Genomic DNA, 22,015 nt, shown 5'->3' with positions numbered 1-22,015 from the left:
AGAGAAAGGAGCACGCTTGCGGTGTCCCATCATGGGAGAGAGAAAGCACAGGAAGACTCTACATGGATTTCTCCAGGCTCCACCTACGTTTTTTTCCCTTGCTGATCCTGGTATATATCCTTTAGCTGTAAGAACCCCTAGCCATAAATATATCTCTACGCTGAGTCCCATGAGTCCTTCTAGTGAATCACCAAACATGTGGATGATCTTGGGGGACCCCAAAACATTTTCTAAGAAATAAAAGTACACACATCATATATCTATTCCTGTATATTTCATTAATGATTACTGCAGATTTTCTATGAAAAATGTACCATATAATTAGTAAGTGGCTAAGTATATTATACATATACAATTGCATTTTTTTTACTTTTATACCTATAGCTCAATTAAAAAAATGCTTTTAGACATTATGTATATAATAATCATTCCTTTTTGCCACCTTTAGAGACTCACATTTAATTACCAAAATAAGAGGGATTTAAGAAAGCAATGCTCACTACCACTTCATCCAGAATGTCAGGAAAAAAATGGAGGTAGAATGGAGTAAAAAGAATTGTTTATGTCCATGGTAACCAAAAGGCAATGAAAGGCACAAAATACAATCCTGGCCTAAGCTGCAAGAAAATTTTAATTGTTAAAAAACAAAACCCCACGCCAGATTTATATGTCTAAATATCAGATCAGTTCCCCATATTTTTCTATGTTAACTGAATATTATGCAGCAATTATAGTAACTAGCCTGAGAGAAATTGCTTTCTGGTGAAATTTTCCATCACAGTAGCATTAACTTGATAGCTGCATCAAAATCAAAATGTGTCATTAGGAAAACACAATATAAAACTGATCCCAAGTTGTAGAAACCATGCAGTTACCATTTATTTCAGTTCCTTTCTCAGTACAGACTTCTAATTCCGATAATTCAAATTTAGAAAGCTTCAGATGCCTTAGTTTCTTGTATCTTTACCTCAGCACATAAATGAAGATAATACAGCAAAACCATAGCCTCTGAAAAGGTAATCAGGAGAATTGTAAAGACTAAGAATAGGAAACCAGAAATGAAGTACATCTGATGAGACCAGAAAATAAAAATGACTGCTTTAAAATAAACTTTAACAATACACACAGAAAGATCAGCCCTTATCTACACAAAAGACAGTCACACACACTTCTCTCACCTTTAACTCTTCATTCCAAACCCTCATCTATCCATCTAGTATCAAAAAATATATATTCCCTTACCTATACAGCTTCAGAATATGGCTGTATGTTCTCTAGTCAGAATCTGTTGCTACTTACCCATATCTCTCTGCTCATATAATTTAGTTTTCACTACAGACGCATGAATATGTCTATAATTTTCTGTATACACCCTTAAAAACATGCTTTCTCTTTAGAAATGGAAGGTTGTAAATGGCTAAATACTAGCAGTTACATTATACAACAGAAACCCATAAAATCAAACACCACTTTGCCTCTGAAGGTCTACTGACAGACAGCCTCTCCAAAGAGGGCTTTAAAGCAGACCACCATAATTCTATTAAATATACTTTCAAACATGCATCTTTTAAAAGATCTGTCTATGGACTACATTTAGGTCAAACTTTAAAGGAATGAAGTCATTTCTTGCATTATGATAGAGCTGAGCTGACTAAATTGGGGTAAGCAACATACATTTTTGAAAGCCTTCTGCAGATAACAAACTGATGAACCGATCAATTCCCCATTTTAAAATGTCATGTAAAATATATACCCGGGTGCAAGGATGAAGGATGGGGGTGGGGAGAGTCATCTCTGCAGATAATACATATATACAAATTTGTATGCAACAAGCACAGTCTTTTTCATTGAAACAAAAACTAATTTGTCTGAAGAGTCTTTCAGCTCTCACTTTAAAATTACTTTCCCATCAAAAAAATATGGTCTCCCATCTGAAAAATATGGTTGCTATCATCTATTTTAGAGCATGTCAAATATTTAGTTGCTGGCAAGGTAACAGATTTTATTGCTTATTTGTCAAACAAATTTTGCACAATACTGTTTAAAAAGTAAGCAATTAATGTACATGATTAAGCCTAATTTTTGAGGACTTAAAAGTTTACCCTGAAAGACTGCCTTGGGACAAAGGTGTTACAAACACACAGAGTGGGCTCCTGCATTTTATTTTATGGGGACTTGCCCTATTTGCAAAAATCCCTTCCCAGCAACACCCAACTTGGTCAGCTCCCAGCACCAGAATGCAGTTCCAGAATCAGGAAGTTAAGAAAAAAGAGACTCAGAGCAACTGAAATAGCTGTCACGAAGCTAGGGCACCAAAGCTGCTGTACTTCAATCAGAGAGCATGGGTTCTTCCTTACATGCATTTCTAACTATCTTGGTTATTAGAATCCTTAAAGCACAACACAATAAAGGTAGCAAATTGAAGAGGAAAGGAACAGGCATCATGACACCAGAACTAACAGTTGACAGGAAAGCAGAAAAACATTACTTACAGCTCAGTACAAATGAAGACTCCAAGCCGGTGGTCTTCAAATTACTCCTCGCAGAGGAACGCTAACGGAACTCTTGCAGTGTGGAAAGTCAGTATGGAAAGTATGGAAAACAGATGCAAATCAGAGCTGCCCCCTCCCATCTTTAGACCCCTCCCTCCAAGGGACACCCCTTCCCCACCCCCTGCAAGGGCTCAGAGTAGAGTTTGAGACCAACTTTGGTAAGTCATCTAGAAGGTCTGAAACATATGTTACTACTTTTAAAAATCTGCATAGAAATTTCCATCCAAAAGTGGCTTTAAAAATTTGTGACTTAAGTCTTTGTATCCTAGGGCACCCCCACCACCCACCCACCCCGCCGCCACCACCAGGGTCAGATGATCACTTGCTGTATAAAGCAGGAACAAATGAAGTCTCACCATATTAGAATTTAACTTCCTTGAAATATAGGGAAATTAATTTATTAACAAGATGTCTGAGATTATGAAGACAGAGTACTCACCAAATACTGTTTAGAATGAAAAAGAGATGAGTAAAAATACAGCCGAAAGGTAAAATGCCACTAACAATGATGCCAAGAAGTGGTTTCATGAAAGAAGTCTGTTGAGGAATCTGATGGGGAATCTGGTTTGTGTGAAACTGGACACCTAAACTCCTTGAAAATAAATCAGGTGAAAATCAGAATGACAGGAAATTAAAGTAAATGTATACAAATATAATCTCAGTGCAAAACCTTGAATCTGAAAAGGACATAGACCCTTTCCAAGAGCAGTCATGTGCACAGAGAGGCTAGACCAATGCTGTGCATTAGAAACATAAGGCAAGCCACATACCCCATTAAAATTGTTTAGAAGCGGGATTTAAGAAAGGAAAAGGAAACAGGTGAAATTAATTTATTAATATATTTTATTTGATCTAACATGCCCAAATGTTATCATTTAAATTTGTGATCAATATAAGAAGTATTAACCAGCTATTTTAAATAGTTGGTGGTGGTGGTGGTCTAAATGTTTGAAATCCACTTACAGCATATCTCAATTCAGACTAGCCACATTTCAAGCACTCAAAAGCTCTCAAAAGCTGTGGCTGGTGGCCTCCATACTAAGTAGCACAGAGTTAGACAATAAGGATGTTTACTCTTTCTTATAAATTTCAAGGGAGAGATTGGACAAGACTCACCAGTGACTATTACAATATGAAGTATGTCAAAAAGTTCTCTCTTACAGTTTGTCTAAGTTTGTCTCTTAAAAATTTGTTAGTAGTTTTCAGAAACTTTTCTTTTTTTCTGCTCTCTGTGGGACTCCACCTCCTGTTTTGTCTTGTTCGATTTCTACCCCCTCTGCCCTCCACAAACTCACGCTATGTCATTATACAATCAATTTGCAGTGTGGCCTCATTTAGGCTTTTCAGTGTCCTCCTCCTTTTCCCTATACATGGACTACGCTAACTTCAAATCTGTAAACTGAACGGCCCCATTTCTTGAACTATGTCTTGCCTTTCTTCCACCACTGTCTAATCCTATTACTTTTCTGACTTTTTTGAAGTCAGCCTTCCTACCCTCTTGGATTGCTCTCAGAAATGTTCTATGCCCTGTTCGGAGTCAAGCCTTCCTTTTAATTTTGTCCATCAGAGATAGAATAAAATATAAACAACTTAAAAAGTGGAAAGTACATTAAGTAATGTCTTTTAAAGTGTTACCGTCTTTCCTTTAAATTGTTTAAAAATCCTTTATTCCAAAATGATTATTCTTTGTAGTTTTTTCCAATGCTACATTTTGCATTCCAAGCATAGTACGTACACATTGAGGTATTACTTCACACCTCACTCACTCAATGAGCAAAAGCAGTATTTTAAAAGTTTACCTTTTTCAAGCTTCCAAAGTTATGCACCCAAAAATGTTAGTGGTACTGAAATTCCAAACCATACTGCAAGGATAACAGTCAAAAGTACCAAAGGAAATGGCAGCTGATGATCCTTCCACCCAAAGAATTAGATTCATAATGAAGAGATCCACAAAGATGACACTAGGGAGGGAAAGTCATCAGAAAACAATATGCTTTCAGGAAAATGTTATAAACATATTTGATGCAAATGTCAGAATATTCTTTTGGTTAGAAGGATATAATAAATTACAAGGTCACACCTTAGGAGAATATTAAAACACAACATGCAGACTCAGTTACTGACTGGGACTTAAACCATGTAATACCATATAAGAAGGTAGCAGTTTATTATAGGAAATAATTTCCACATCCTACTCACCTTTGCACCTCCAGAGTCTAGCAGAAAATAAGTCATGGAGAAATATACTATGGAAAAACTCAGTAGGCAATATAGTGAACACAAGCAAGAAAATGCATATATTAAAAACAGAGTTTAGAATCTTACACTGAAATGGGCTACAAGAAGGCTCAAGTCAGACAAGTACTCATTTAAAACAAAGAGTTTTAAATTAGTCACTCAACTAGAGGGTATTATGCTCAGTAAAATAAGCCAGGCGAAGAAAGACAAGTACCAAATGATTTCACTCATTTGTGCAGTATAACAACAAAGCAAAACTGAAAGAACAAAACAGCAGCAGACTCACAGACTCCGAGAAGGGACTAGCGGTTACCAAAGGGGTGGGGCTGGGGAGGGTGAGTGGGGAGGGGGGAGAAGGGGATTAAGTGGGACTATAATTAACACACACAGTATAGTTAGCTCATGGGGAAGGCAGTACAGCACAGAGAAGACAAGTAATGAGTTTATAACATCTTACCATGCTGATAGACAGGGACCACAATAGAGGGGGTGCAGACCTGATAATATGGGTGAATGTGGAAACCACAATGTTGCTCATGTGAAACCTTCATAAGATTGTGTATCAATGGTACCTCAACTTATAAATAAATAAATAAATAGATAAATAGATACATAGATAGATAGATAGATAGATAGATAGATAGATAGATAGATAGATAGATAGATAATTTTAAAAGTTTCTAGTGTTGCCTTTGTAACTGCCATCTCCTTCCTTATTTAGGATCATTGTTCGCAATGCTTCCTCACCTCTCACTGTGCATGCTTTGATCTTTTCTATACCAACATCAGTCATTTGTTCTTTCATTTTACTATTTCTACTTCACCTTTTCCCCTTGTGTTTATGACCTCTTCTGTCTAATAAAACTTATGTCATCTATTCTGCCTTGTAAAGGCTCACACTTTACTCCTGTTGGAAATGGAGTTTTGAGTTCTTCCCAAAAAACAACAAATACAACAACAAAATCCTCACCTTACGTCTCAAAAGTCTCTGGCATCTTAATAAGGGAGTCTGGTTTCCCATGATTTAACCATACCTCTTAAAATGCTTTTTAATACCTTTCTGCTCTAATGAATTTGTTTAGCCACAATATTCCTCTGCCAAATTGCCTAGCTTTTGGGAGATTCACTTCAGCAGTTACCATTCCATGGCCAGAAAAATTACATACTTCTCACTCGACAAACCATACCCTCCCCCTTCTTATACATAAACTCAGTTAAGCCGGCTCAACAATTTCCCTTTTGGAAGTACACTCCAGAATTTTAATATGTGCTTAACAGTTCTATAACTGTCCTTCAGTTTCATCTTTTTATATTATAAATATTTCTTCCCTTCTCGATCTCTAATTATTTCTAGACTTCTTCGTGGAATCTTAAAGAGCAAAACTGAAAGGAAATTTAAGAGGTCACATGAGTCCTTCTCCAACCTGAAATATTTATTCACACATTCATCAGCAGTTATTGAGTACCTATGTGTTAGGCCTGGCACTCAAATATAAATAAAAATCTTTACTCTGAAAAAGCTCAGTCTATTGGGGGACAGAGATAAATGAATAAATTACAGTACAACCTGGGAAATTCTATAGCAGACAATAAGCACAGAGCAGTAAGAACCCAGAAGAAAAGAGTGGCCAAAAATGCTTTATAGCTCACAAAATAATTTCACGATCCATTAGTTCATTTACTTCTCTAAATGATTCTGTGACACAGGCATTATTGGCAAGGAAATGGGCAACCCGAAAGGTTATAGGACTTACCCAAAATTACTCATCTAATACTGAGTGCTGGAAGTCAAACTCTCCTCTTCTAATTTTAAAGTTTGGGTACATGCACATCAAACTGTACTGACTCTTCCCTTCCTACTTACCACTTTAAAGGTTTCATGAAGGAAAAGTACATCATTTAATAATTTTAATTTCTTTTAGGGAGTACAGATATTCATTAGTCTAACAGCTGTACCATTTAAGTCCATTTTTACACTTCCCATTTACATACAGTGAGGCACTGAAATTCTCTTTCAACATACTACATTCTAAGAAATAAGAATCCCAGTACTTAATGATTCCCTCTCCCATCTACTGAAGAGAGCCCATAAACTAATTGAGGGAAATGTCTTACTCCATATAAGGCACTTACACTCCACATAAGGCACTAGGTTACATAATGTGAAAGATATAAAAGTTAGTAAGACACTATATACTAACGATGAACTAGCAGAAAGAGAAATCAGGAGAATAATTCTATTAACAATTGCATCTGAAAGAATAAAATACCTAGGAACAACCCTAACCAAGGAACTGAAAGACCTATATACTGAAAACTACATGACACTCATGAGAGAAATTAAAGAATATACCAATAAATGGAAGTATATCTCGTGCTGATGGATAGGAAGAATTAATATTGTCAAAATGGCATCCTGCCTAAAGCAATCTACAGATTCAATGCAATCCCTATCAAAATACCAACACCATTCTTCAATGAACTGGAACAAATAGTTCTAAAATTCATATGGAACCACAAAAGATACTGAATAGCCAAAGCAATCCTGAGAAGGAAGAATAAAGCAGGGGGGATTATGCTCCCCAACTTCAAGCTCTACTACAAAGCCACAGTAATCAAGACAATTTGGTACTGGGACAAGAACAGACCCATAGACCAATGGAACAGACTAGAGAGCCCTGATATAAACCCAACCTTATATGGTCAATTAATATATGATAAAGGAGCCATGGATATACAGTGGGGAAATGACAGCCTTCTAAACAGCTGGTGTTGGCAAAACTGGACAGCTATGTGTAAGAGAATGAAACTGGATCACTGTCTAATCCCATATACAAAAGTAAATTTGAAATGGATCAAAGACCTGAATGTAAGTCATGAAACCATAAAACTCTTAGAAAAAAACATAGGCAAAAATCTCTTGGATATAAACATGAGCGACTTCTTCATGAACATATCTCCCTGGGCAAGTGAAACAAAAGCAAAAATGAACATGTGGGACTATATCAAGCTGAAAAGCTTCTGTACAGCAAAGGACATCATCAATAAAACAAAAAGACATCCTACAGTATGGGAGAATATATTCATAAATTACATATCCAATAAGGGGCTGACATCCAAAATATATAGAGTTCATGCACTTCAACAAACAAAAAGCAAATAATCCAATTAAAAAATGGGCAGAGGAGAGAATTAAAGATGGCGGCATGAGAGGTGACACAGAGGCTTCCTCCTAAAACCACATATAACATGAAAATATAATTAATACAACTAATCCTGGAAGAGAAAAAGGAAAGAGGACTGTGCCAGACTACATACACCTGGAGAAAAGAGCAGACCTCACCAAATGGAGTAATGTACCAAAGCTGTGGCCCGGCAGGACCCAAGCCCTTCCCCCACCCCAGCTCACCAACTGGAGGAAGAGAACTGAAGCGGGGAGGGAGTGGAGACCTGGGACTGCTGAGTACCTAACTCCGGAGATCTGCTCTGGGAGCACAAAGCTACATTTCATGGTGCTTGCATGCTACTCATGTGATTACAGGGTTGGAAAGCTAAGACAGGGAGAATTCCTGGAGAGACTGAGACTCCAGCCACTTTTGGAAAGCAGGGATCCATATCTGGCTGCTCTGGGACAAAAGAAAGGTGGGCAGTCTGACAGACTTCCTAACAAGGAAGCCCTTAGCAAGAGGGCTGCTAAAGGGGCAAGGATTACACAGAGCTTACAGCTCAGGAGAAAGGACAGATAGACAAAATTGTCTGGCTGCACTCGGCCTGGCAGGTTGGGAACTTTCACAATTTCCAAGTGCTCCAGCTCCCCAGATGGCTACACAGCTCCAAGGACCCCCTTCTGGATATGAGCTTATGGCGCCATTCTCCCGGGCAGCCCCACCTGGCTCACAAACCGGCAAACCCTACCCTGGCGTTAGGCCAGCAGAGGGAATATCTGTCTACAGCAACTACAAATGCAAAGCATAGAAGCTCATACCTGGTTCAGGCAATGGAGACAGGCAGAGAGGCCAAGAACAGCTCTTTCTTCCCCCCAGGTACCAATACCACTCCCCTGCGACCCCTGACATTGCTTCAGCTGCTGAGCAGCTACAGAGAGTAGAGCTTCTGGATGCTAGAGGGCGCCATACACAAATATGAAATGCCAAAGGAATCTGGTTCAGAGTAAAATTAATATAACCCCTGAGAAAGATGACATGGACCTCATGACTCTTCCTGAAAGGGACTTCAAAATAAAAATCATTAACATGCTAATGGAGGTATGGAAAGATATTCAAGAACTCAGGAATGAATTCCAATCAGAGATTCAATCATTGAAGAGCACAATGGAGGGCACTAAAAGCAGACTGGATATGGTGGAGGAGACAATAAATGAAATAGAAATAGAAACTAGAGAAGAGAAATACAAAGAACCTGAGCACAGAGAGAAAAAACGATCTCTAGGAATGAAAGAATATTGAGAGAGCTGTGTGACCAATCCAAACAGAACAATATTTGCATTATAGGGATAGCAGAAGAAGAAGAGAAAAGGGATAGAAAGTGTCTTTCAACCCACAGCTAACATCATACTGAACAGCAAGAGGCTTAAAGCTTTTCCTCTGAGATCAGGAACAAGACAGGGATGCCCACTTTCCCCACTGTTCTTCAACATAGTATTGGAGGTCCTAGCCACAGCAATCAGACAAAACAAAGAAATACAAGGAATCCAAACTGGTAAAGAAGAAGTAAAACTGTCACTATTTGCAGATGACATGATATTGTACATAAAAAACCCTGAAGACTCCACTGCAAAACTACTAGAACTAATATTGGAATTCAGCAAAGTTGCAGGATACAAAATTAACACACAGAAATCTGTAGCTTTCCCATACACTAACAATGAACTAATAGAAAGAGAAATCAGGAAAACAATTCCATTCACAATAGCATCAAAAAGAATAAAATACCTAGGAATAAACCTAACCAAGGAAGTGAAAGACCTATACCCTGAAAACTATAAGACACTCTTAAGAGAAATTAAAGAGGTCACTAACAAATGGAAACTCATCCCATGCTCCTAGCTAGGAATAATTAATATCGTCAAACTGGCCATCCTGCCCAAAGCAATATACAGATTCGATGCAATCCCTATCAAATTAACAACAGCATTCTTCAATGAACTGGAACAAATAGTTCAAAAATTCATATGGAACTGCCAAAGACCCCAAATAGCCAAAGCAATCCTGAGAAGGAAGAATAAAGTTGGGGGGATCTCACTCCCCAACTTCAAGCTCTACTACAAAGCCACAGTAATCAAGACAATTTGGTACTGGCACAAGAACAGAGCCACAGACCAGTGGAACAGAATAGAGACTCCAGACATTAACCCAAACATATATGGCCAATTAATTACAATAAAGGAGCCATGGACATACAATGGGGAAATGACAGTCTCTTCAACAGATGGTGCTGGTAAAACTGGACAGCTACATGTAAGAGAACGAAACTGGATCACTGTCTAACCCCATAGACAAAAGTAAATTCAAAATGGTTCAAAGACCTGAATGTAAGTCATGAAACCATAAAACTCTTAGAAAAAAACATAGGCAAAAATCTCATGGACATAAACATGAGTGACTTCTTCACGAACATCTCTCCCCGGGCAAGGGAAACAAAGGCAAAAATGAATAAGTGGGACTATATCAAGCTAAAAAGCTTCTGTAAAGCAAAGGACACCATCAATAGAACAAAAAGGTATCCTACAGTATGGGAGAATATATTCATAAATGACAGATCCAATAAAGGATTGACATCCAAAATATATAAAGAGCTCACACACCTCAACAAACAAAAAGCAAATAATCCAATTAAAAAATGGGCAGAGGAGCTGAATAGACAATTCTCTAAAGAAGAAATCCAGATGGCCAACAGGCACATGAAAAGATGCTCCACATCGCTAATCATCAGAGAAATGCAAATTAAAACCACAATGAGATATCACCTCACACCAGTAAGGATCACCACCATCCAAAAGACAAACAACAACAAATGTTGGCAAGGTTGTGGAGAAAGGGGAACCCTCCTACACTGCTGGTGGGAATGTAAATTAGTTCAACCATTGTGGAAAGCAATATGGAGGTTCCTTAAAATTCTCAAAATAGAAATACCATTTGACCCAGGAATTCCACTTCTAGGAATTTACTCTAAGAATGCACCACTCCAGATTGAAAAAGACAGATGCACCCCTATGTTTATCACAGCTCATAGCAGCACTATCTATAATATCCAAAAGGTGGAAACAGCCCAAATGTCCAACAGCTGATAAATGGATAAGCAAAAAGTGCCATATCAATACAGCGGAAGATTGTTCACTCATAAATGGAATGAAGTACTGATACACGCTACAGCATGCACAAACTCTGAAAACATTATGCTAAGTGAAAGAAGTCATACATAAGAGATCACATTTTTGTGATTCCATTTATATGAAATGTCCAGAATAGGGAAGTCCATAGAGGTAGAAAGTAGATTAGTAGATTAGCAGCGGAAAAACTCCAACAGTATTTTTCACAAAGATGGAAAAAAAACCTAGTATTCATACGGAACCACAAAAGACTCCAAATAGCCAAAACAATCCTGAGAAAAAACAAAGCTGAAGGCATCACATTTCCTGATTTCAAATTACACTACAAAGCCACAGAAATCTATATAATATGGTGACAGATGAACTAGACTTATTGTGGTGATTATTTTGCAGTGTATACCAATATCAAAGCATATATTGTACACCTGGAACTAATATAAGGTTATATGTCAATTATACCTCAATTTAAAAATTAAGTAAGGAAAAAAGAAATTTAATTAAAAAAAGAACCAACCCTGCTGACACCTGCATTTGACTACTGGCCTCCAGATATATGAGCATAAATTCCTGTTGTTGAGAAAAAAAGCAGTATAGTACTGGCATAAAAATAGACATACAGACCAATGGTACAGGATCAAGAACCCAGAAATAAATCCCTGCATATATGGTCAACTAATATTTGACAAGGGACTCAACAATACTCAATGGGGAAAGGATTCTTCCATAATGGAAAAATGCTCTTCCATAAATGATGTTCAGAAAACTGGAAAATCACACTCAGAAGAATCAAATTGAACCCCTATCTTGTACCACTCAGAAAAATTAACTCAAAAGGGATTAAAAGCTTAAACATGATACCTGAAACTATAAAACTCCTAGAAAAAAACACAAGGGAAAAAACTCCTTGACAGTGGTCCTTGCAACAATTTTTTGGATATGACACCAAAACCACAAGCAACAAAAGCAACAATTAGTACATGGGATCACATCAAACTAAAAAGCTTCTATACAACCAAAGAAACAATCAACAAAATGAAAAGATATGTGACAGAATGGGAAAAAAATATCTGCAAATCATGTATCTGATAAGGGGTTAATATCCAAAATACATAAAGAAAACATAAAACTCAATAGCAAAAAAAAAATCTGATTAACAAATGAGCAGAAAGGAACTTCAGAAGAGACATTTTTCCAAAGAAGACACACAAATGACCAATAGGTACTTGAAAAGGTGCTCAACATCACTAATCTCAGGGAAATGCAAATCAAAACCCTGATGAGGTATCACCTCACACCTGTTGGAATGACTATCATCAAAAAGACAAGAGATAACAAGTGTTGAGAGAATGTGGAGAAAAGGGAACCCTTGCACATTTCTGCTGGGAATGTAAACTGGTGCAGCCACTACGGAAAGCAGTATGGGGGTTCCTCAAAAAATTAAAACTAGAACTGCCATATGACCCAGCAATCCCAATTTGGGGTATATATCCAAAGGAAATGAAAACAGGATCTCACTCCTATATTCACTGCAGTTTTATTCACAAGCTGCTCAAGTCCTCAAAACTAGAAAGAGGCAGAATTGGGAAATGAACCCCTTTGTGTCCAGAGGTTAGGATATGTGTGTGTGTGTGTGTGTGTGTGTGTGTATGTGTGTGTGTGTGTGTGTGTGTGTGCCTAAAGCCTGTCCTCTTTGTCTCTAATGTTACCTCTCCACCTTAATATATGCTTTGGAGTTGCTGTTATTGTTGTTTATAATGAAATTATTTAAAAACAGGTAATACATGCATATGGTACACAATGCAAAAGGTAACAAAAAAAGAGTGAAAAATTTTAAGTACTGTCCTGCAAGAAATGGGAACGCACACATGCTGTTGGGAATGTAAATTGGTGCCACTGTGGAAAATAGTATGGGGGTTCCTCATAAACTAAAAAATGGAAATATCATACAACCCAGGAATTCCACTTCTGGGAATTTACCCCAAGAAAACAAAATCCCTAATTTGAAAAGATATATGCACCCCCATGTTTATCACAGCATTATTTACAATAGCCAAGACATGGAAGCAACATAAGCATCCATCAATGGAAGAATGGATAAGGAAGTCATGATACATATATACAAAGGAATATTACTCAGCCATAAAAAAGAAATAAGTCTTTCCAGTTGGGGTAATGGAATATTACTCAGCCATAAAAAAGAATGAAATCCTGCCATTTGCAACAACATGGATGGGCCTAGGGGTATTATGCTAAGAGAAATAAGTCAGACAGAAAGATGAATGCCATATGATTTCACTTATATGTAGAAATCTAAAAAATAAAACAAATGAACAAACAAAACAGAAATAGACTCATAAACATACAGAACAAAATGGTGGTTGCCATCAGTGTGAGGGGGTGAGCAGACAGGTGAAATAGGCAAAGGGGATAAAGAGGGACAAACTTTAAATTATAAAACAAGTCACAGAGATGAAAAGTATAGCATAGGGAATATATTCAATAATACAGTAGTATCTTCATATAGTGACAGTTGGCAACTACACATATTGTGGTGAGCATTTCACAATGTATGTAAATGCTGAATCACTGCCATACATCTGAAAGCAATATAATACTGTATATCAACTATACTTCAATTAAATAAATAAATAAAAATAAAAGAGTCTCCTTCACACTTGTCCCCTGACACCCAGTAACCTACCCAGGAGACAGCCACTGTTAACAGTTGCTTCTCAAATTAAAAAATTTTTTTAACTGTGGTTGATACTGCTTCATTTCATACTCCATGTAAACCTGAGCCATGTTATTAAAGATTTCTACTCTAATTTTTCAATTTTTCTGTGTAAAACATTCTTCAAAAAAAACTGCTTCAGCAGAAAACATAAAAATAAACTCACAGTGCATTGCAAATGCTAGTGCTTTCAGACATTAATTGTTTAATTTGGTTAATCAAGCTTACTGATATTGTATATTCTAATTCTTTGACATTTTCTATTTCAATGATATAACTTTTTTTACAGTAATATGGAACATCTGTCTGATGAAAAATGGGCATTATCCATCTTAAGCCACAAAGGTAGAAGTTCAGGGGTGATATATATTTATTTCTTCTACAATGCCTAGCATAACGCTATACAGGAAAAACAGAAACAAAACAAAAACCCCACAGCATATGGAATGGGTAACTAAATAATGCAGAAAATAGTATATGGTTTATAGACTGGTTCTTACATGCAATAGCCCTTGTATTACAATCCGGTATAATGACTTTTGCACAATGGTGCTTTGTTGCCAAATGTATTCCATTTTGGATCCATCTGATTCTTGAACTTGAACTACTGTCAAGGACATCACTTTCTTACATGAAAGTATTAAATCATTCACTTCAGGAAAAACCACCCACTCTGGTTCCCTTGAAAAGAGTTTTAGAAAAAGCAGATGGCTCTATTCAAGGTGGTGAGGGGGAGGGGAGGGCAAGGTCCTTATTTTAAATAAGTCAAAAATTCTGAGATACGTGTATTTGATGTTCAGTCCTTGCAATAATCTTACCTTTTTCCCTGGAGTTTAGGGGACAACAGGCCATGTGTAGACCGAAGATTGTTCACAGCACTATACTCAGTCCCAGGGTATTACTGAAGCCTTTGCCCTTACTTGGTCCCTCATCAATAGCATGTAACTGAATTTACTATGGTTGATTTTCATTACAGGACCTCGTCCACTATTGTGACCCACTTCTAGCAACAAGGACATGGGAATTTTGTAACAAATAGGAATTAAAGTACTGCAGAACATTAAGATATAATCCACTAACTTTTTCCTTAAAAAAAAAAAAGAACCTGCCCTTCAGACCATTATCAGAGCATATCGCTTTTTTTTTGGTATCATCAATCTACAATTATAGAGGAACATTATGTTTACTAGACTCCCCCCATTACCAAGTCCCCCCACCACATACCCCACCACAGTCACTGTCCATCAGCATAGTAAGATGTTGTAGAATCACTACTTGTCTTCTCTGTGTTGCACAGCCCTCCCTGTGCCCCCCCACATTATACATGCTAATCGTAATGCCCCCTTTCTTTTTCCCCCTCCTTATCCCTCCCTTCCCACCTGTCCTCCCCAGTCCCTTTCCCTTTGGTAACTGTTAGTCCATTCTTGGGTTCTGTGATTCTGCTGCTGTTTTGTTCCCTCAGTTTTTTCTTTGTTCTTATACTCCACATATGAGTGAAATCATTTGGTATTTGTCTTTCTCTGCCTGGCTTATTTCACTGAGCATAACACCCTCTAGCTCCATCCATGTTGCTGCAAATGGTAGGATTTGTTTTCTTCTTAGGGCTGAATAATATTCCATTGTATATATGTACCACATCTTCTTTATCCATTCATCTACTGATGGACACTTAGGTTGCTTCCATATCTTGGCTATTGTAAATAGTGCTGCGATAAACATAGGGGTGCATCTGTCTTTTTCAAACTGGAGTGCTGCATTCTTAGGGTAAATTCCTAAAACTGGAATTGCTGGGTCAAATGGTATTTCTATTTTTAGTTTTTTGAGGAACCTCCATACTGCTTTCCACAATGGTTGAACTAGTTTACATTCCCACCAGCAGTGTTAGGAGGGTTCCCCTTTCTCCACAACCTCACCAACATTTGTTGTTGTTTGTCTTTTGGATGGTGGTGATCCTTACTGGTGTGAGGTGATATCTTATTGTGGTTTTAATTTGCATTTCTCTGATGATTAGTGATGTGGAGCATCTTTTCATGTGCCTGTTGGCCATCTGAATTTCTTTGGAGAACTGTCTGTTCAGCTCCTCTGCCCATTTTTTAATTGGGTTATTTGCTTTTTGTTTGTTGAGGTGTGTGAGCTCTTTATATATTTTGGATGTCAACAGAGCATATCATTTTTTAAAAGGAGACATGCTATCAACGATACTTTGATTAAAAGAAGAGATGCTATGAACTGAACTGTTTACCCCCCAATTCCTATGTTGAAGCCTGAGTCCCCAGTGTGATGTCACTTGGAAATGGGGCCTTTGGGAGGTGATTAGGTTTAGGTGAGGACAGGAGGGTAGGACCCTCAGGATGGGATTAGTGTCCTTACAAAAAGAAGCACCAGAGAGTTCACTCTCTCTCTCCCGCCACCGTGTGAGGACACAGCAAGAGAGCAGCCACAAGCAAGCCGGGAGAAGAGCTCTCACCAGGACCCAACCCTTTTGGTGCCCTGATCTGGAACTTCTCAGCCTCCAGAACTGTGAGAAAATACATTTGTGTTGTTTGTGCCCCCCAGTCTACAGTACTTTGTTATGGTGGCCCAAGCTAAGACAACACATATCAAAGAAGTTGGAGATAAAATCCTACGCAAGTCATCACTTCATCAACGAGGTACTGTGGGCAGAGCACTGGACAGGATGCAGAGGGAACGCTCAGCTATGCAAAGTCAGGCCTCTATTACTGACTTCACACGTGCCCTTGAACACATGGCTCCCTGACTTGGCTGCCAATTCCACATCTCTATAATTAGGGGACTGAATGAGCTTCTTGCACAGCCACTGTGCAGCACCACCCCACTCCCACTTGGACTATGACTCTCCTCTGGAACCCCCATCCCCAGTGACACTGCAGTAACTGGGTGAGACAGGAAGAAACAGTCACTGAAGGGAGGGGAGAAGAGAGAAACACAGACAGTGCATAAATTTGCACTCGAAGATGATACGTAACGCAAGATGTACAACTGAGATGAGCACTTACAAAATCTGATTCAAAAACAGAGATCCAAGTTGAGTACAGCAACACCCTTGCCATCTCTTTGTACTGTTAAGATGTACACACAGGTGAGAAGAATGCAGATGCAAGAGAAAGACAATGCTGCAGCTACAGAAAACGCAGTGGCCATTCGTCCCCTCTCTACTCTCCCTTATCACGTTCAATGGTTTTTTCAAGATGAACTATATGAGAGAGTATAATGGCATAGAGAAACGAGAACAGGAGATCCTAACCCAGTACATAAAAATGCTATCAGCAAAAAAAAAACAAAAACCTGTCTTCCACTTAACACCTTTAAATGCTAAGGAAATAAAAGAACGGTTACTGTGGTAACTTCATTTAGTCCACTTTACAAATACTTTATACTAGCCAGAACAACTGCATTTTGATAGGTCAGCTGAAATTCCCCATGCAATTTTTAAGTTTTTTATTTTACAGCCTTTTAATTTCTACATTTAACACCCCAGCTTACTGGAAGAATAACAGTTGTAATGCTTGCTCTTACACATTTCAGCAGACACATACCCAGCAGGGGCTTGCAGAAGGACCCACAACACAACAGCACAGGTCACTAAAGCACCTCGACAAAGCAGGCCCAAACTAAAAGCACAAAAAAGAAATATCAAACCAGTGACAATAGCCTCAAAAGGACATAGGACTTTATGATAAATTTAAAATAACCTTGTTAAAACATATATGAAACCACACACAAGGAAATTCTCTGATGTGAGTACTTAAGTGACATTGCAAATGGTTCTTATTCACTTAGATAATTCTCTGGCAATTTTTTAATGAAAAGGTCTGATTTTCGATACAAAGCAGGTAAGGAAGTTTTCAAATTGGATTTAGTCTTTAATCTCACTGCTTGAATCAAAATTACACAGTCTCTCCCCCATCCCTACTCCAGCAGTCACTCCATAAATAGCAAATCATTTCCCCCACAAAAATTTCCTTCTGTCTCCTTTTTTTCAAGGTGAGAGATAAAAAAAAATCAAAATGAGACTTGGTCTCAGGAAAATACAACCTTACGGGCTGAATTCTGAAATCACCATTGACATTTGAAATACGTAACAAGCCTTTTTTTTTAACAGCACTTTGTTTATGAAAATCACTACTCCGGCTATCAAAAACTGACAAGCTCCATTTTTAGTTTATAAATGCAGGCAGCCAGGGTTCATCAGCCATTGTAAGCCTACTAAAGATGTCATTCCACTTAGACGTTTAAAGGCCAGCACTTAGGCTCACCATAGCATTTCAAAATGCTAGATTTTGAATTACGAACTTCCTCAATCCACTTAAAATATGATTCTACCCACATGCTGATTTTCAAGAAAGCATCTATTTTGCAAAGCAAGGAATATGTGTATTGGATGTTACAATAAATTATTCAGAACTGAAGGAGCTATAAAAAGTCCTTGGTATAGGAACATATTCAAGCTCATATCGTTAATTTGAGAAGACTGAAATGTAAGTACCATCAAACACACACCTCCTTAAATTTTCGAGTATACTGTTCAAAGTCCTCCTCTTGTACACATGAATCAAAGTTTTACATATGTAGGCTCAGTTTACTAAGAATATTTAAGATGGCACATGTCGATCTAAGCCTTCTTACACAAAGTAATGAATTGACCCAACATACCATTCCTTGGATGTTTGAATACATCCCCACGGAACAGCTTCTAACCAACTCCTCCTGGGCACCTTCCTGCATATAACAAAGCCTTTAATAAACACATGAGTTACCAGACAGAAAGTTGCAAGAGCTCTGAAAGTTAGATAAACCAATGGCTCACTCTGGCTACAGCAGGTCTCTGTAAGGTACGTAATTCTGCCATACAAATGAGTCAGTTCTTTATTCTAAGTTTTGCACTGGAGGAAGTGTGTTAATTATATAAAGCACAAACTGGCTTGATTTACATGAAGAAACTGAAATGATTTAACATACATAAGGAATTCGAACAATTTTATGGAAATTAAAAATTCGCCAATACCCAAATGATTAGAGTCTTAACAGTATACATTGGATAAAACTAAATGTAACCTGAATTATAATATTTTGCATTTTATCTCATGCCCCAAATTAACAGAAATCTTAACTAATTTTGGAAGTTCAGAAATACATAAGAAGGAATATAACCATGATAACAAACAATGACTCTCTAATAAAGTTACCTCTACTTTTTAAGAATCTACACAACTTTCTGATTCAGCAAAAAATGCAAAAATATAGGCATATGCAAATATTCGGTATACTATACAAAACAGACATAGAAAACATGTTGCACTCGGGAATTAAAAATGGCGGCAGGAGAGGTGAGATAGAGGCTTCCTCCTAAAACCACATATAATACGAAAATATAATTAATACAACTAATCCTGAAAGAGAAAAAGGAAAGAGGACTGCGCCAGACTGCATACACCTGGAAAAAAGAGCAAACCTCACGGAACAGGGTAAGGTACCAAAGCTGTGGCCCAGCGGGACCCAAGCCCTTCCCCCACCCCAGCTCACCAACTGGAGGAAGAGAAACAGAGTGGGGAGGGAGTGGATGCCTGGGACTGCTGAATGCCTAACTCCTGAGATCTGCTCTGGGAGCACAAACCTACATTTCATGGTGCTTTCATGATACTCGCGTGATTATGGGGTTGGAAAGCTAAGACAGGCAGAATTCCTAGAGAGACTGAGATTCCGGCCACTTGTGGAAAGCAGGGATCCATATCCGGCTGCTCTGGGACAAAAGAAAGGCGGGCACTCTGAGAGACTTCCTAACAAGGAAGCCCTTAGCAAGAGGGCAGAGATTGCACAGAGCTTACTGCTCAGGAGAAAGGACAGGTAGACAAAATTGTCCAGGTGCACTCTGCCCAGCAGGTTGCGAGCTTTCATGATCTTCAGCCCCACCTGGCTCGCAAACCAGCAAAACCCTACCCTGGCATTAGGCCAGCCAGAGGGAAGACCTGTCTACAGCAACTACAAACGCAAAGCATAGAACACATATCCTCGAGTAAGGGAAAGAAAAGCAAAAATGAACTCATGGGACTACATCAAACTACAAAGTTTCTGTACAGCAAAGGACACCATCAACAGAACAAAAAGGCATCCTACAGTGTGGGAGACTATATATGTAAATGACATATCTGACAAGGGGTTAACATCCAAAATATGTAAAGAACTTACATGCCTCAACAAACAAAAAGCAAATAACCCAATTAAAAAATGGGCAGAGAATATGAAGAGACACTTCTCCAAAGAAGAAATTCAGATGGCCAACAGACACATGAAAAGATGCTCCACATCCCTAATCATCAGGGAAATGCAAATAAAAACCACAATGAGATATCACCTCACACCAGTAAGGATTGCCAACATCCAAAAGACAAACAACAACAAATGTTGGCGAGGTTGCAGAGAAAGGGGAACCCTCCTACACTGCTGGTGGGAATGTAAGCTAGTTCAACCATTGTGGAAAGCAATATGGAGGTTCCTCAAAAAACTAAAAATAGGAATACATTTGACCCAGGAATCCCACTCCTTGGAATTTACCCAGAGAATACAACTTCTCAGATTCAAAGAGACATATGCACCCCTATGTTTATCGCAGCACTTTTTACAATAGCCAAGATATGGAAGCAACCTAAGTGTCCATCAGTAGATGAATGGTTAAAGAAGAGGTGGTACATATACACAATGGAATACTATTCAGCCATAAGAAAGAAACAAATCCTACCATTTGCAACAACATGGATGGAGCTAGAGGGTATTATGCTCAGTGAAATAAGCCAGGAGTAGAAAGACAAGTGCCAAATAAATGATTTCTCTCATTTGTGGAGTATAACAACGAAGCAAAACTGAAGGAACAAAATAGCAGGAGACTCAGAGACTCCAAGAAGCGACTAGTGGTTACCAAAGGGGAGGGGTGTGGGAGGGCAGGTGGGGGGGGAGTGAGAAGGGTATGGAGGAGTATTATGTTTAGTACACATGGTGTGGGGGATCACAGGGAAAACAGTGTAGCACAGAGAAGGCAAATAGTGAATCTGTAGCATCTTACTACACTGATGGACAGTGACTGCACTGGGGTATGGACGGGGACTTGATAATATGGGCAAATGTAGTAACCACATTGTTTTTCCTTTTTTGTTGTTGTTTTTAATTTTTTATTAAGGTATTAGTGATATACACCCTTGTGAAGAGTGTATATCAACAATGAACCACATTGTTTTTTCATGTGACACCTTCATAAGAGTTTATATCACTAATACCTTAATAAAAAATTTTTTAGAAAAAGAAAATATGTTGCACTCAAGGTATTATACTCTAAGTAAAAATATAACATTGAGAACTGGGCAGAGTAGGCACTCAGATATTTGCTGAATCAAATATGTGCATTTTAGTTACAGAACAATTCATCTGATTATTTCTGATAATATCTCTATGGAGAGTCCTTAACATGATCATAGCCACCATTCCAGATAAGGAGAGAATGATAACAAAGGAATTCATAATACTAGACAATTTAAAGAAGAAAAAAGAGACACAAGTTCACTCTCAAGTTCCTTATTTGAACAGTAAAAAGAGTATCTGTGTACATATAAAAGAAAGACATTCAAATTATCCTTGGGTTGACCAGTTTTTTAAGGTCAAACAGATCAAAGCCTGAATACATCAATATATTAAATGAACTTGAAGCTCTATCACAAAAGTGTATCACAAATAACACAATGGAAGCAATGCTATTCTTAAGGTTATTTTAGAATTTTTTAAGAGTACATTCCAAAAAAGGAACAAGGAGAAATGATTAAGATATGTAACATGAACTTAGTTCCAAGGCATAGAACTGAGAATGAAAAGGTCAGGAATCAAGATTGAACCAATGGCTGACTGAATTCTTAGCTGATGAACCAAGCAAGGCTTTATAGTCTTTTTATCCCTCTATGAGCTTCAAGGTAAAGATCCCATGGACCACATATCTACTAGCTCTTAGTTACTGTTTCTGAAACTAAAACTTAAAAACTATCCCCAAATCAAAACTAGTGCCTCTGCCATCCCACCCCCACAACCAAATCTAGACGCAGCAAAAAAGTTTCACCAGAATCTATGAAAAAGTAGCCACTGTTT

At 38.0% G+C, this 22,015-nt stretch overlaps 1 pseudogene; it reads right to left on the bottom strand.

The window, feature by feature from the left end:
- LOC118929219 (transmembrane 9 superfamily member 2-like) overlaps positions 1–22,015 on the bottom strand; it is a 70,095-nt pseudogene that overhangs the window by 7,885 nt on the left and 40,195 nt on the right.

This window comes from Manis pentadactyla, chromosome X, assembly GCF_030020395.1.
Source record: "Manis pentadactyla isolate mManPen7 chromosome X, mManPen7.hap1, whole genome shotgun sequence".
Lineage (NCBI taxonomy): Eukaryota > Metazoa > Chordata > Mammalia > Pholidota > Manidae > Manis > Manis pentadactyla.
Note: the sequence above shows the minus strand (reverse complement) of the source record. Positions and strands in the feature narration are given on the sequence as shown.